The sequence below is a fragment of the Lepisosteus oculatus genome, unplaced genomic scaffold (assembly GCF_040954835.1).
Source record: "Lepisosteus oculatus isolate fLepOcu1 unplaced genomic scaffold, fLepOcu1.hap2 HAP2_SCAFFOLD_52, whole genome shotgun sequence".
In the NCBI taxonomy this organism is placed as follows: Eukaryota; Metazoa; Chordata; class Actinopteri; order Semionotiformes; family Lepisosteidae; genus Lepisosteus; species Lepisosteus oculatus.
This window is the reverse complement of record NW_027168064.1, coordinates 505,770-522,396: the sequence shown is the minus strand read 5'-3', so window position 1 is coordinate 522,396 and position 16,627 is coordinate 505,770. Positions and strand designations below refer to the sequence as shown.

General features: G+C 43.8%; 7 non-coding genes across 7 annotated transcripts; 5 read left to right on the top strand and 2 right to left on the bottom strand.

Annotated features, from left to right (window-relative positions):
* The first annotated feature begins 2,109 nt into the window (after positions 1 to 2,109).
* Positions 2,110 to 2,226, top strand: LOC138230922 (U5 spliceosomal RNA). The gene has a single exon (XR_011186510.1). It is a non-coding gene; the product is annotated as a U5 spliceosomal RNA (small nuclear RNA).
* Positions 2,227 to 2,456: 230 nt separating this feature from the next.
* Positions 2,457 to 2,601, top strand: LOC138230875 (U4 spliceosomal RNA). Its single transcript, XR_011186469.1, has one exon. It is a non-coding gene; the product is annotated as a U4 spliceosomal RNA (small nuclear RNA).
* A 1,286-nt stretch (positions 2,602 to 3,887) lies between these two features.
* LOC138230855 (U4 spliceosomal RNA) lies at positions 3,888 to 4,029 on the top strand. Its single transcript, XR_011186449.1, has one exon. It is a non-coding gene; the product is annotated as a U4 spliceosomal RNA (small nuclear RNA).
* Positions 4,030 to 6,276: 2,247 nt separating this feature from the next.
* On the bottom strand, positions 6,277 to 6,350 carry trnat-agu (transfer RNA threonine (anticodon AGU)). The gene has a single exon. It is a non-coding gene; the product is annotated as a tRNA-Thr (tRNA).
* Positions 6,351 to 8,142: 1,792 nt separating this feature from the next.
* trnas-cga (transfer RNA serine (anticodon CGA)) lies at positions 8,143 to 8,224 on the top strand. Its single transcript has one exon. It is a non-coding gene; the product is annotated as a tRNA-Ser (tRNA).
* A 2,173-nt stretch (positions 8,225 to 10,397) lies between these two features.
* On the bottom strand, positions 10,398 to 10,471 carry trnat-agu (transfer RNA threonine (anticodon AGU)). The gene has a single exon. It is a non-coding gene; the product is annotated as a tRNA-Thr (tRNA).
* Positions 10,472 to 12,287: 1,816 nt separating this feature from the next.
* trnas-cga (transfer RNA serine (anticodon CGA)) lies at positions 12,288 to 12,369 on the top strand. Its single transcript has one exon. It is a non-coding gene; the product is annotated as a tRNA-Ser (tRNA).
* Positions 12,370 to 16,627: the final 4,258 nt, after the last annotated feature.

The window sequence follows — 16,627 nt, the reverse complement described above, 5'->3', positions numbered from 1 at the left end:
ATACAATTAAAATCCCCTCCCACTATCACGTCTGTGCTACTTAACAATAGGGGAGAGAGTGCCTTGAGTAGCTCCACCCTTCCTCCCACGTCAGTAGGACAATACACATTGATTAGCGGCAGGTTAACGGTCCCCCATTCCACATCCACACACAGCAACCTGCCATCTATGACCCTCTGAATACTTTTCAATTTGAAAGCCCATCCTTTGAAAAGAATGGCCACGCCAGAGGCTCTGTTGTTATTGTCCCCTGACCAAACAGAAGGCCCTTTATCCCACCTATCTTCAAAGCTTTTATACCTCTCTTGATAGGCTAAAGCACACTCCTGCAACATCAACACATCTCCCTCTCTCTGCTGGAGGTAATCAAAGACACACTGGCATTTAACTCTGTCATTGATACCTCTGGTGTTAAGAGAAATTATGTTTAGAGCCATATTACATAAGAAAGTGGAACCAGTCTTTACAAAACACATTTCTCTTCGGTCTCACCTGTTACCTTCTCTTTTTCTTTTTCTTCTTACCAATTTCCTGCCAGCCATCCTCTGAATGAGCCTTCATCAGGGTGGCAGCAGTAAAAGCGTTCACGGAGTCCATTTCAAGGAAGGGGGTAGAAGGAGGGGTGGAGGGGTTCCAGCTGTCCCCATCGCCATGCTCTCCTTCCTCCTCGCTCGGGGAGAAAACAGAGTCATTTTTCCTTTTCCTCAAGTCCAGCTCCTGGGAGCACCGAGGGGAAAGGGGTGCAGCCGATGCACCAGTCTCCTCTTCCCCCTCAACCACCAGCTGTTGCAGATCCTCCGTGATGGACTGGATGGAGGAGAGGAGGGCATCTGTAGCACTTGCAGAGTCTGAGAAAAGCAGCTCCGCTGAATCCTGGGTATCCTCGCTGGACCCGCTCCACCGGGGGGCCCCACACTGGCCCTCGTTCTGAGGAGCAGGAGTGGGGGAGGGGTCCTCGCTGTTCTCTGGGGTTTTCAAACCCTCGTGCTTGTCTGGTGCAGTCTGCGGTTGTGGGGGCGTAGTGGATTTCTCTTCCACCGGCCCCGGAGCCACAGCAGGACTGATCCTGGCTGGAGGCTGAGACTCTTTGTCCAACAAGGGTTCTTTGTTTGACTTGTTGTTTGCTTTGGCTTTTTCAGGCCGGTTTGGCTGAAACAAGCACTGCCTCATCCTTTCTCATTTTGAGTTTATAGGCGTAGGCGTGAGGGCAGTTCTTAAAAACGTGTCCTTCCGAGCCACATAAATTGCACTTTGGCAGCATTGAACAGTCAGAGGCTTAATGTCCCTGTTTGCCACAGGTCTTGCAGCATTTCACAGTGCAGGACGATGCCAGGTGTCCCACAGCACCACAGCGCCGACACACCTTTGGTTGTCCCACATAAAAAACATAGCCATTGCAGGCGCCCAGCTGGATTGTAGAGGGCAGGTGCCTTAAGCCTCCATTGACATTGTCCGGTAGCAAGCGAACCTCGAATTTCCTTGCTCCTGTTTTTATACCGTCAACATCTCTAACCTCAGTTCCATGGTGGATGGTGCAGTACTGCTTAAGCCAGGTGTGAATGTCCTCCGTCTTTGCCATTTCCGAGAACATAACAACCTCTCTCTCTGTGTCAGAGGCTGCAAGTTGATCTTCTCAAGGGCAGGAACTTTCCCTCTTTTTGCCTCAAACACATCCACACATTGTTCAAACAGAGAATAGGTAGCAAAAACAACCTCAAATGCTTTCTGACCTGGGAGAGCGAAGATGAAATACAAGTGCCGAGGTTCAAAACCAAGTTCCTTCTGTAACACTTTTCTGCTGAACTGCATACGATCCATGAAGAGGTCATCCAAAAGCTCAAAACGTACAGCATTCTTGCGGGATCCAAAGGTTGCCATCTCAAACTGCAAAACAAACACTGCTTCCACAAAACAAGAAAACAATCCAACTACTCCAACTACAGGCTGATCAAGGTATCTCCCCTGCCAGATAAGCAGAGAGCCGCAGGCGATGAGCCCGGAGCTGAACGGGCCCCACTGGCTCGTTTGTAAGGCCAGGTGCATTGCCAACCACGACCGGCAGGGCAGAGGACTTGAAGGCGGCCTGGGCTCCTGCAGCTGTCCAGCCACGCACTCTGGTTTCTCTTCATCTCGTACAAATCTTTTGCCTTTTACTAAAGATTTCCATGGAGAGGAGCATGAATGAGTTCCATACAATTTTTGTGCTTCCCTGCCTTTGGGTGGGGCGCAGCTGGGCTGGTCAAAGAGAGAAAACAAAACCGCTCACAATCGCTCTTATTACGGCGACTGTGGCCTTCTGCTCTGCGAGTCCTCGGTCTCAGCCTGTCTGATTGGCGCTCTTTTCTTTGGGGGGCGGGAAGTGTCCGGCCGCAAATATGAAGCGTTACAGCAACGACATGCCATGAGACGATTGATAACGATTTCCATAGGATCCCCGCGGTTGCCTGGCTACCGTCAGCTTTGCGCAGTGGCAGTATCGTAGCCTGTGAGGTTTAGCCGAGGCGCGATTATTGCTAGTTGAAAACTTTTCCCAATACCCCGCTTCCGCCGGTTTCCAATACAATCGGCGAAAGCAATTTTTGAGCAAGGTGTTTAAAGACAGATTTTGTCATGGTAACATCATGGTAGAAAGAAACAAGCTTGTTACGCTCTTTCAGCGTTATGCAGAGAACAGCGTCTGTCGAGATCACTTTTGAGTCGGCGCGAAACGCCGTGTGCTGTCAGTTTGATTTCATATTGCTCGTAGCGGCGCCCGGCTTTTGTCTGTCAAACGTTAGGTTGCGCTTCTTCATGCTGCATCGTCGGCATGAGTGGAGCTCTTTAAACGTCTGTACTTACTGCGCCCCATAAGAAATTGTTTGTCCCCGTTCAAAAGAGATTGTGCGATGTCCTGCAGCGTTCACAAAGCAAACCTTTGACAGTTTGAAAAGAGGAATTTATTCTGCTTCCTGTGCGTGCAGTAGTTACAAAGTTGAACGTCTTTACACGATCTGCTGCAGTTTTCAGTGGGCGGGCTTTGTCAGATGGCTTTGAAAAACGCACTGTGTTTCGGCTCGGGAAACATCATGAGCAGTGTCCTGCATGTTTTCTGTGTATAGCTGTCTTTTAACGCATACAGAATTCATTCGAAATCATTGATTTCTCCAATTAACAAGGGTCCCTTTTTGAACCTGCGAGAAGCATTCTTTCAATGTAACAGATTTACTCCGAGGAAAGGCAGCATGACATTAAGAGTAGCTCAAGCTTTCAGCACCCGTATCGGACTGCGTGTATGCAGACACCGCTCAGAATCCCCTGTAAGATTCTCCCTCAATTCCGTTGTGCAGTGCTTTACCTCTTTCAAAAGGCTTCACTTTCCTAGTCACATTCCAAGACTCATCGAACCCGGGCTGTTTCCTCCAGCGGTATAGTATTGCAGTGAGACAGCACGATGCCTGCAAGACTATGTCACGCTAAACGCCACAGATTGTGTTTGTCCCTTCGTGTCAGTCGTCCTGCAGCCACGGGAAGTGGGACACAAACATGCTGCAATGCTTTCAGGACGTTTGGATTTGTTTGTGCAACATCCGAGAAGAGTACTTGTGGCTTGAATGTGAACTGTACGTGCCCGCCCCCTTTCCTCTGTAGTGCATGAGTTCCTCCCGGCATGCCCTTCGTCATTGTTCTGTCATCTTGTATTTAAAGGGTTGTATTTCTGCTGCTGAAAATAAGCAACGGTTTTCTCACAACGCCCTTTGTTCCCGACGGAGCCCTTGTCTGTCATGAAATTCTTTAAAACCTCAAGCTAGAAGAAGAAGACGACAAATATGAAGCGTTACAGCAACGACATGCCATGAGACGATTGATAACGATTTCCATAGGATCCCCGCGGTTGCCTGGCAACCGTCAGCTTTGCGCATTGGCAGTATCGTAGCCTGTGAGGTTTAGCCGAGGCGCGATTATTGCTAGTTGAAAACTTTTCCCAATACCCCGCTTCCGCCGGTTTGCAATACAATCGGCGAAAGCAATTTTTGACAGTCTCGTCAGAGCGCGACATAGTCTTGCAGGCATCGTGATGTCTAACTGCAATACTATACCGCTGGAGGAAACAGCCAGGGTTCAATGAGCCATGGAATGTGACTAGGAACGTGAAGCCTTTTGAAAGAGGTAATGTCGACGCTTTTTTTTTTTTGGCGTGGTACTAATAACGCCAAGGCTGGGGTTCGAGCCCCGTACGGGCCAGGTCCTTTTCTCCTCTCTTACAAAAGCTGTTAGGTTCCTTTCCGTGGTGAGATGGGTTGTGATGCAACGCTACCACATAGTGCCGACAGACAATTAAATGACAAAAATGAAGAGAGTTAAAGCAGCTGGAGAGGTTTTCTTACAACTTTTGAGCTGACACAGTTTTGGAAAATGTTTTCTTCACGCTGCACTGTACCACATAGGCAGCCAAGAGTCTCCAAAACAAAACAGAATTGACAGTCATATAATGTCCATTAACCCCGGTTTTAAACACAGTATCATGTCTGCCATCATAAGAATATAAGTCCAATATTTTAGAATATAGTCAGAATGTCTTCTAACCTTACCTGTGGTGTCTTTAATACCTATTGCTCAATGCATGGTGTACGTACTGCATACATGTGTCTTGAGAATGAGGAATGGGCCCCTGAGACATTTACCTGTTTCACAAATGATCGTATTTTACTAGAGATTCTGTTTGGGATTCAGATGTGCATTCGGACAGCAATTCCTTTCAAGAAATGATACGTTCTGGATGAGGTCAAAGGTGCTGGAACACTGTATTTAGGATGTGTTTGCAGTGATTGTGTCTCCTGCTTCAACGCAATGATATATAGATGTGTTCCTGTAATTTACTGGTACATGCCCAGGGCAGTAAGCAGTCTGAGGATTTATTTCCAGACGACATAGAGCAGTGAAGCAGTGAAGTAGTGCAACACACTGGATCATTATATTATTAGAATCTATTCTACTTAAATTATTACATTATACACAACTTGAGCTCTCAGCACCGTACTGAGCCCAGGTGTTTTTCTAAAGCTGTCAGGTGCAGTTCATTTACATGAAGGAAATCTCTTACTGGGTACGATTACAATGCAGTAAGTAGCACAGGCTACTTAGGGAGTAGGCTGATGTGTTTAAAAATGACCCGAGCCAGCAGGAGTCGAACCTGCAATCTCCTGATCCGTAGTCAGACGCGTTATCCATTGCGCCACTGGCCCTGGTGTGACACTGCAGGACTGTAACCCAGTGAGCTTAGCACTGCAACTAGTAAAATATTACCCCCGGTCCATTCTTTTCCAAAAGTGAAAAACACCTGTTTTCTACATTTTGTCTGTTTTAAAACCATATCTCTTTAAACCAAAACAAGAGTTTGTCTTTTGCACTGATATTCTGATTCATTTCGATTTCAAAGAAAAAAGAAACATTACCTTCCAAAGCATCATAAAATTGTCCCTTCCTCCAGACTCTACTTCTCTCTTGTAGTAGTACAGCAGACCTTTCCAGGTGAGCAGATCACAGAGTCCAAAATGAGCTTCCTCCATCAAGCAAAGTACCTGAACATGACTCTTTCATCATAAAAGCGCCCCTGTAATAAAGAAATTAAATCCGAAATCAAGAGGGCAGTTGCCTACTGAAGTTCAAGAAGTCATAAATTTTAACCTAGCAACACATTAAAGGCTGCATCTATACAAGTACGATTCTAGAAATGCTCACCAGATTACGTTTTAAGAAAGAACTGCGCCTCAGGTTCCGCCGAGATCTTAACTCGGATGGCAGGATTCAGAGTCTGGTGTGGAATGATGGCGCACGGAGGGTCCACATACTGTGGATCCCTCAGTGTTCTTCCGCGTGTTCAAACCGCCAGCGTGTGACTCCCCTGTCCCCGTGACCTCATTGCTCTGCTCTCGCCTCTGTGCAGCTGAGCCCGACTCATGGTAAAGTGGAAAAAAATATGCCCTCAACGTGAGATTTACTCTGGAGTGAGGATAGTTGTTACCTTCTTATCGTTGAAACGGATGTATGTGATATGGCGACTAGGTTCTTCTCCATTAGCAGGCTTAAGGTTAAAGAAAAAAACATTGCTGACTTCTTTTTTTTTTGCCAGCTGCGAGCGCTGATTAGCGAGGTTTGTATTTCATGTTTTGCAAGTTGCATCCATTTTAAGAAAAACAAGTCGTTCAAGACAGGAAATGAATACTTGCATTTAATTAAGTCTAGACGTATGCGGTTGTCCATAATGACCAGTTCTGTTTGAGAACACAGAACAAAAAAAGGCACCGCTGGGATTCGGACCCAGGATTTCCTGTTTACTAGACAGGCGCTTTAACCAACTAAGCCACGGCGCCCCGGAAGTGCTGTCCTTTTGCAGCCACTTGGACACACCACTCAGACACATCTGCATTCGGTGTGTGCTCCGCCTGCTCGCTGAGCAAGTTGCCACCTTTACATACAATAGCAACATCGACACCAAGAGAAAGGATGACAAATGGCTTTTATTGGACTTTTCATGTCCAAGGAGCTCAATGTGCTTTCTGTGTACAGCAGGGCCACTGAACTCCACACTGGCCACTGAACCACAGCAGTGGCTTGCTGGCTTGACATCTCCCAAGGAAAATGTTGAAATCGCATGTGGAACAGGAAAATGACCCTCGAGTATGAGGGAAAAAAAAGAAAAAGATCAACTGGAGTGCGCCAACCCATGTCAGGACAGCCCAGTTTTGTTGACGAGGTGGCCGAGTGGTTAAGGCATGGGGTCGAATCCCATCCTTGTCGCTCTCCATGTCTGACACGTGTGCCCGTTCGGTGTTGGCCCTCCTGTTCTTTGCTCCGGTACTAGAGCTGTACATTTTCTAGCGGTGGCTGAACATGTTATAGTAGGCTAACGTCGGTATCGAGCAGTCACAGTAACAGTATTTACATGCCGCTGCTGCCAAGTGGCTCTGGGTTGAGACCGCGTTTTCACTTACTTGCAACGCAAACGGAGAAAGCGATTTTTGACAGTCTCTCGAGAGACTGCACTAGGTGTTTAGGGATAGACTTTGTCAGTTCCCCCTGGGATGATGGCCTCTCAAATAGTTTGTGATTCCTCTAGACGTTTATACAGTAGAAGCCTGCTTCGTGGCTTAAATCCAAGCTAAGGAAACGAGTTAGAGGTCTGATGCAGAACTGCGAATTCAATGAACGGGAACAGTACAGTACATTGGACTGTATGTGTGAGGAAAGCTGCCCCCTTCTGTCCCTTGTCGACCGAACAGAGGACTGTAAAGGATACCGCCAAGAAACTTTAGGATGCTGGTTGGAATACAGCTCCAAAGAAGCCCCTTTGGGTGTTATGTCATCAAAAAGTAAGAACAGCGACTCTCCCTTTGATCAAAAGCGCAACAGAACTGTTTTCCGTGGAGCAGGTTTCAGACCCGTAGACCTGTTTTATTTGTAGGGCAGGGCGCATTCCCAAATGCGAATCTCCTGTTTTAGAAATGCTTTGGGCGGCGTGAAGTGAAAATAAGAAATGGGCTCCAGATGCACATGGAAGCCATCAAGTGTTTCATCCGAGCTGTTTCAAAGACTGCTCAAGAGCTTTCCTTTCACAGAGGTGCAATGATTAATGATGGGGGTGCACCCTTCAATGCGCCTTACGACTCTAGGGAGTGATTGAGACGATTCGTAGCGTGTGCTCATTTCCCTCTATTCCCCGTGTTGCAGTGGTAGGATGACGTAAATTTCTGCTTCGACACGTAACGGCGTTATAATCAAGTGCAGGAGCTGAGGGCTTTTGTTTTGTTTCGTTTTCCATGGCGTTTGTAAGCACGCAAATCAAAGGCAATTCCTGCGTCTAACAGGAATGTAAATGCTTTGGAAAGTGCAGTGTGGTGCAGCTTGTAAAATCCTTATCCACATTTGTGGTTTGTTGATGTTTGTTCTGTCTGCCAAAGCTGCATTTTGACATCCGGACGGGGAGACTTTATCATTTGAACGTGAAGCCAGCCTTAAACCCTCTGAGGCGTGTCTGTCTGCTGGCACGTATTTTGTCAAAGGTATTTTTTTTTTTTTAACGGAGAGCGACTTTGAAAAGGTTTCCGCAGCCACGTCGCACTCCGTGTTAGATTAAAGGAGGAATGCGTCGATGGCGAACTCGCTGTAGTCGTGGCCGAGTGGTTAAGGCGATGGACTCGAAATCCGTTGGGGACTCCCCGCGTAGGTTTGAATCCTGCAGACTATGGCGTCTGCCGCACGTCTCCTTGTGCCTGCGCGGCAAAAGCGTGGTGCCGCTTCTCCTTTCCTGGTACTATAAAAACGCTAAATCGCTTGGCCCTGCTGCCATGGAAATGAGTTCTTCAGATAACCACACATCTTGCGTTTGCACCTCTGGTGTTCTACTTATGCCTTTGAAAACCTAATGAATAAAACTGAAAGAACCGACACAATATGTAGGTGCTCGTAAAGCACGCATTAAAGAACTGTTAACAGCAAGGGTTTCAGTGGGTTAACTGAGGAGAAGGTGTGATCGCTAATTGTTGACTTTGTATTTGGTGTTAGAAACATTCTTACTGTGCATGACGTGCAACAAATGTAGCCACAGAAATTGCATCACGCTTTCATGTATGCTATTGCAGACACCAACGTTGCCTAGATAGAAAACCGAAATAGCCGTGGGTTTGCTTGCTGGTCTGAAGGATCTCTCTTCGAATCTCTATCATTTGTCAATTGAAGTAAAAGGCGCTCCAATCTGATACGTTCAGAATCAAACCCGCAGCTGTTGTTCGACTTTATTTCTTGACTAATTACAACTGAGTGTCGCATGAGCAGTTACGTAAACGTGTCTGATATATTTGACAAATGCCGTTCTTCAATTAAAACTAACAGTACATTGTCAGGGACATTCAGTTCTATACAAACAAGAGACAGACAAGAGAATGTTTCTACCTTTCATGTGGACTACGTGTTGACTTAATGATCGGAATAATTGAAAAGTTCGGGTTCATAGCCGATGCAGTGCGTGCTAATTAGAACAACAGCAACGCTGAGCTCTCAGCACCGTACTGAGCCCAGGTGATTTTCTAAAGCTGTCAGGTGCAGTTCATTTACATGAAGGAAATCTCTTACTGAGTACGATTACAATGCAGTAAGTAGCACAGACTACTTAGGGGAGTAGCCCGATGCGTTTAAAAACGACCCGAGCCAGGCAGGAGTCAAACTTACAATCTCCTGATCCATAGTCAAACGCGTTATCCATTGCGGGACTGCAACCCGATGAGCTCAGCACTGCAACTAGTAAACTATTACCCCCGGTCCATTCTTTTCCAAAAGTGAGAAACACCTGTTTTCTACATTTTGTCTATTTTAAAACCATATCTCTTTAAACCAAACCAAGAGTTTGTCTTTTGCACTGATATTCTGATTCATTTCGATTTCAAAGAAAAAAAAACCTACCTTCCAAAGAATCATAAAATTGTCCCTTCTTCCAGACTCTACTTCTCTCTTGTAGTAGTACAGCAGACCTTTCCAGGTGAGCAGATCACAGAGTCTGAAATGAGCTTCCTCCATCAAGCAAAGTACCTGAACATGACTCTGTCTTCATAAAAGCGCCCCTGTAATAAAGAAATTAAATCTGAAATCAAGAGGGCAGTTGCCTACTGAAATACAAGAAGTCATCAATTTTAACCTAGCAACACATTAAAGGCTGCATCTATACAAGTACGATTCTAGAAATGCTCACCAGATTACGTTTTAAGAAGGAACTGCGCCTCAGGTTCCGCCGAGATCTTAACTCGGATGGCAGGATTCAGAGTCCGGAGTGCGGACTGATGGCGCACGGAGGGTCCATATACTGTGGATCCCTCAGTGATCTTCCGCGTATTCAAACCGCCAGCGTGTGACTCCCCTGTCCCCGTGACCTCATTGCTCTGCTCTCTCCTCTGTGCAGCCGAGCTCGATTCACGGTAAAGTGAAAAAAAAAGGTGCCCTCAACGTGAGATTTACTCTGGAGCGAGGATAGATGTTACCTTTTTATTATTGAACAGGATGTATGTGATGTGGCGACTAGGTTCAATTTTGTATCCTTTTAAAAGATTAAGGACTGGGGTGAGCGGGATTTACCACCCTTTCAGCTAAGAACCCGACGTGCGGACCGTTTAAGCTGCATAGACTCAGTTGTTTAACTCTTCTCCATTAGCAGGGTTAAGGTTAAAGAAAAAAAACATTGCTGACTTCTTTTTTTTTGCCAGCCGATTGCGCTGATTAGCAAGGTTTGTATTTCATGTTTTGCAAGTTGCATCCATTTTAAGAAAAACAAGTCGCGTTAAAGACAGGAAATGAATACTTGCATTTAATTAAGTCTAGCTGTAGGCGGTTGTCCATAATGACCAGTTCTGTTCAAGAACACAGAACAAAAAAGGCACCGCTGGGATTCGGACCCAGGATTTCCTGTTTACTAGACAGGCGCTTTAACCAACTAAGCCACGGCGCCCTGGGAGTGCTGTCGTTTTGCAGCCACTTGGACACACCACTCAGACACATCTGCATTCGGTGTGTGCTCCGCCTGTTCGCTGAGCAAGTTGCCACCTTTACATACAATAGCAACATCGACACCAAGAGAAAGGATGACAAATGGCTTTTATCTGGAACTTTTCATGTCCAAGGAGCTCAATGTGCATTCTGTGTACAGCAGGGCCACTGAACTCCACAATGGCCACTGAACCACAGTAGTGGGTTGCTGGCTTGACATCTCCCAAGGAAAATGTTGAAATCGCATGTGGAACAGGAAAATGACCCTCGAGTACGAGGGAAAAAAAAGAAAAAGATCATCTGGAGCGCGGCAACCCATGTCTGGACAGCCCAGTTTCCTAGATGAGGTGGCCGAGTGGTTAAGGCAATGGACTGCTAATCCACTGTACTCTGCACGCATGGGTTTGAGTCCCATTCTCGTCACTCTCCATGTCTGACATGTGTGCCCGTGTGCCTTTGGCCCTCCTGTTGTTTGCTCCAGTACTAGAGCCGTACATTTCCTAGCGGTGGCTGAACATGGTATAGTAGGCTAACGTCAGTATCGAGCAGTGACAGTAACAGTATTTACGTGCCGCTGCTGCCAAGTGGCTCTGGTTTGAGACCGCATTTTCACTTACTTGCAACGGAAATGGAGAAAGCGATTTTTGACAGTCTCTCGAGAGATTGCGCTAGGTGTTTAGGGATAGACTTTGTCAGTTCCCCCTGGGATGATGGCCTCTCAAATAGTTTGTGATTCCTTATACAGTAGAAGCCTGCTTCGTGGCTTAAATCCAAGCTAAGGAAACGAGTTAGAGGTCTGATGCAGAACTGCGAATTCAATGAACGGGAACACTACAGTACATTGCACTGTGTGTGTGAGGAAAGCTGCCCCCTTCTGTCCCTTGTCGACCGAACAGAGGACTGTAAAGGATACCGCCAAGAAACTTTAGGATGCTGGTTGGAATCCAGCTCCAAAGAAGCCCCTTTGGGTGTTATGTCATCAAAAAGTAAGAACAGCGAATCTCCCTTTGATCAAAAGCGCAACAGAACTGTTTTCCGTGGAGCAGGTTTCTGACCCGTAGACCTGTTTTATTCGTAGGGCAGGGCGCATTCCCAAACGCGAATCTCATGTTTTAGAAATGCTTTGGGCGGCGTGAAGTGAAAATTAGAAATGGGCTCCAGATGCACATGGAAGCAATCAAGTGTTTAATCCGAGCTGTTTCAAAGACTGCTCAAGAGCTTTCCTTTCACAGAGGCGCAACGATTAATGATGGGGGTGCACCCTTCAATGCGCCTTACGACTCTAGGGAGTGATTGAGACGTACGTAGCGTGTGCTCATTTCCCTCTATTCCCCGTGTTGCAGTGGTAGGATGACATAAATTCCTGCTTCGACACGTAACGGCATTATAATCAAGTGCAGGAGCTGAGGGCTTTAGTTTTGTTTCGTTTTTCATGGCGTTCGTAAGCGCGCAAATCAAAGGCAATTCCTGCGTCTAACAGGAATGTAAATGCTTTGGAAAGTGCAGTGTGGTGCAGCTTGTAAAATCCTTGTCCACATTTGTGGTTTGTTGATGTTTTTTCTGTCTGCCAAAGTTGCATTTTGACATCCGGACGGGGAGACTTTATCATTTGAAAGTGAAGCCAGCCTTAAACCCTCTGAGGCATGTCTGTCTGCCGGCACGTATTTTGTCAAAGGTATTTATTTTTTTTTAACAGAGAGCGACTTTGAAAACGTTTCCGCAGCCACCTCGCACTCCGTGTTAGATTATAGGAGGAATGCGGCGGGGGTGAGCTCGCTGTAGTCGTGGCCGAGTGGTTAAGGCGATGGACTCGAAATCCGTTGAGAACTCCCTGCGCAGGTTTGAATCCTGCCGACTATGGCGTTTGCCACACGTATCCTTGTGCCTCTGTGGCAAAGGCGAAGTGCCGCTTCTCCTTTCCTGGTACTATAAATACGCTAAATCACTTGGCCCTGCTGCCATGGAAATGAGTTCTTCAGACCTCTGGTGCTCTACTTATGCCTTTGAAAACCTAATGAATAAAGCTGAAAGAACCGACACGATATGTAGGTGCTCGTAAAGCACGCAGTAAAGAACTGTTAACAGCAAGGGTTTCAGTGGGTTAACTGAGGAGAAGGCGTGATCGTTAATTGTTGACTTTTTATTTGGTGTTAGAAACACTCTTACTGTGCATGACGTGCAACAAATGTACCCACAGAAATTGCATCACGCTTTCATGTATGCTATTGCAGACACCAACGTTGCCTAGATAGAAAACCGAAATAGCCGTGGGTTTGCTTGCTGGTCTGAAGGATCTCTCTTCGAATCGCTATCATTTGTCAATAGAAGTAAAAGGCGCTGCACAGAGAGGATCACTGTCGTGAGGCCGGTTAGCTCAGTTGGTTAGAGCATGGTGCTAATAACGCCAAAGTCGTGGGTTCGAGCCCCTTACTGGCCAGGTCCTTTTCTCCTCTCTTACCAAAGCTGTTAGGTTCCTTTCCGTGGTGAGATGGGTTGTCATGCAACGCTGCCACATCGTGCCGACAGACAATTAAATGACAAAAATGAAGAGAGTTAAAGCAGCTGGAGAGGTTCTCTTACGACTTTTGAGCTGACACAGTTTTGGAAAATGTTTCCTTCACGCTGCACTGTACCATATAGGCAGCCAAGTGTCTCCAAAACAAAACAGAATTGACAGTCATATAATGCCCATTAACCCCGGTTTTAAACGCAGCATCATGTCTGCCATCATAAGAATATGAGTCCAATATTTTAGAATATAGTCAGAATGACTTCTAACCTTACCTGTGGTGTCTTTGATCCCTTTTGCTCAATGCATGGTGTACGTACTGCATACATGTGTCTTGAGAATGAGTAATGGGCCCCTGAGACAGTCATTTGCCTGTTTCACAAATGATCGTATTTTACTAGAGATTCTGTTTGGGATTCAGATGTGCATTCAGACAGCAATCCCTTTCAAGAAATGATACGTTCTGGATGAGGTCAAAGGTGCTGGAACACTGTATTTAGGATGTGTTTGCAGTGATTGTCTGTCTCCTGCTTCAACGCAGTGATATATAGATGTGCTCCTGTAATTTATTGGTACAAGCCCAGGGCAGTAAGCAGTCTGAGGATTTATTTCCATACGGCATAGAACAGTGAAGCAGTGAAGTAGTGCAACACACTGGATCATTATATTATTAGAATCTATTCTACTTAAATTATTACATTATACACAACTTGAGTTCATTTTAAAAATTAAAAGGTAATGAAAGGAATGCATTTTCATGAGAAAGATAATACCGATTTTTCATGTGATAATCTTCCTTATATCATGTCGTGCATCATTTGGACACTTTGTGGGCTTGAAATACAAAGAAAATCATGTTCTATGGTACAAAACAAATACAAAACTTAAGTTTTTATTTTAATTAGATTTGTTTATTAAGCATAAGCAATCATTTATTACATTAATATATGTGAAAATGACATTTTAGCACCATAATATTACATACAGGTCTCTAGCTTCAACACAGTGATATATGCTCAGTGATTTATTGGTACATGCCCAGGGCAATAATCAGAATTAGTATTTATTTCCATACGGGCTACAGGTAGTGTTGTGAAATACTTCAACACACTGGATCGCAGATTTAGACCCCCTGCACTCTTACTCCTTAAAAACCAAAGAAATGAAGATATGTAGCAATCACATTGTAACAGGGGTGACAGTGACTTAATGCTTATACTAGTGGACTTCTGGTACCTTTAGGGTACGGTGTTCCCTGAAGGGCTCTCAAACCCCGCATTTCAGATGCCTAGCTGTATCGCTGATGTGTTGCACCTCAGAATCACTTTTAAACCTTACCTCTGGTATCTTTAATCCCTATTGCTCAACGCATGGTGAAAGTATTGCATAAATGTGTCTGAAAATGAGCAATGGGCACCTGAGAGACTCATTTGCCTGTTTCACAAATGATCATATTTGACTAGAGATTCTGTTTGGGATTCAGTTGTGCATTCTGACAGCAATCTCTTTCAAAAAATGATTTTACCTTATCGCAGCTTTGCCCTTCTTGCCTCTTTGGACAATATCTCCATCTTGTGGTCGTTGTTGGTAATGTCTAGACAATATCTCCATCTTGTGGTCGTTGTTGGCAATGTTTTCTTATGCCCTTTTTTATTTCAATTCTCTATTAGTTGATTCTAGAATCTCTACAATAGAGTTGAAAACATCAGTTTTATAGCAGACAATATGACATTATTTATAGTCCAATTAGAAATTTATTACCCTGTTTTTAACATAATAACAAATTAAAATTGATTAAAACTAAGTTTGGAACACCAGGGAACATAAAAAATGATTTTTAGGAAAACCATGAGGTTCTCTGTGTCCGATGCCTGCAAGGGGAGAAAGCTAGAATCCTTTGATTTTTCAAAATTTGAAAATAAACATTATATAACAACAGCTTTCATTCCTAGGAGTGAAAAACAACCATTTTTGAAGACATATTAGTTTCTAAAACACTACAATAAAGTTAAAAACATCCATTTTATATCACATTATTTTTTGTGAAATAATTAAATTGGCTTATTTCTCTCGCATTAAATTGGCTACAAATGCAAGAATTCAACCAGATATTCTTGTAAAATGTATACTGTTGCATTGCAGTTAGTTAATGTAGTTAGTCCATAGTCAGCAATCTAAACTTTATTGTTAAGCTTTAATGATTGATGTTGTACCAGTAACCTTTAGAAATACTATAGTACTTCACAAATGCTTTGTGTGTTTGGAAATCTTTTGAGTAAAAGCCTTATAAAAATAGGTTTAGTTTTTACAGGACATCACAAAGAAATAGGATGGTATAATTCTTATAATTGCTTAGTGATTGTATTTGGAAGATTATGCACTAAACAGACTTCAGGAATGCCAGTGGATCATTGTGCTATTTGGAATTATTCCAAAAATCAAGTGACCTCTTTGCTGAAGTATTTTTAGTATTATTTATTTAGTATTAATAAAGAATAGATTTATTAAAGTCATGCGATGTGCAAGCGGGATATGTAAAATAATTGAAAATAAAGTTTTTTATTATTGTTATAGAGAAACATGATCAGATTTTCCCTGGTTCAGAAAAAAAACGATTAAAATCTGTAATCTTTCCACTTGTATGTCATCAGACATTAACGAGTACAACCCCCCTCTCTGCCGGAGTGCTGGCTGTGACGAATTAAACCAATTTCACAGGTATTTTCAAAGTAGGAAGTACAGTGTTAACTAGTAGATGGCCTCCTCAATGAAATCGCTTCAACATGCTAATGCGTTGGTGTAACAGTCCGGGCGTGGCAAGCTTCCAATGTCAACTCGACTCGATTGGAAGACAATGAACGTATTTTAGCCCTAAATGAATTAATAGCAAACATGGTTTACATAAAAGACATTTTTCCAAGAAAGTTCATAATAATACGATCTATAGTTGAAATCTGAGCCTAAATATAAAGAAAAAAGCATTTTCAGAGAGCAATCACGCTGTGTTTATGTAGAAAAAGCGATTAGGTTTATGAGCAATCTAATTATCTATTCGCTTAAAACGCTATATAAAATAAAGTTTATTTAAAGATGAATGATAAGTGTCGCAGTTTAAATAATTTTCGTAGTAGGGCTTGGACAGATTCCAAGTGCATTTTTGCAATTTACGTTGCATTGTCCAATGTGATGTTGTAATACAGTTTAGAATACAGTAAGTCTAAACTGTATCAGCTTTATTTATGGGTTGCAATTTAGAAAAAGTCAAAAACCGCACTCAAAATGCAATTTAGAGCTTTCTGGCAAGAGGAGACACCCAAATTATAATGTAACATGCCACTGTTTGTGCATGAACAAAGTTATACTGCAATTTTCCTTAGATTCGCAATTAAAAAAAATAATTTTTTTGAATCCCCGGCCGAACACATTCCATTAGAATCAGCACTTTTATACAGTATATCGCCTTTAAACACATATATTTAAACACGCGTTTACGATTTAAATCAAAACGCGATTCAAATCAATATAAATGTTTATTTTGTAACGCATAGGTGACTATTCATTGTTATTAAAAAGACGTAAATTCGATCATGTTGTGATATTTAGAAATAT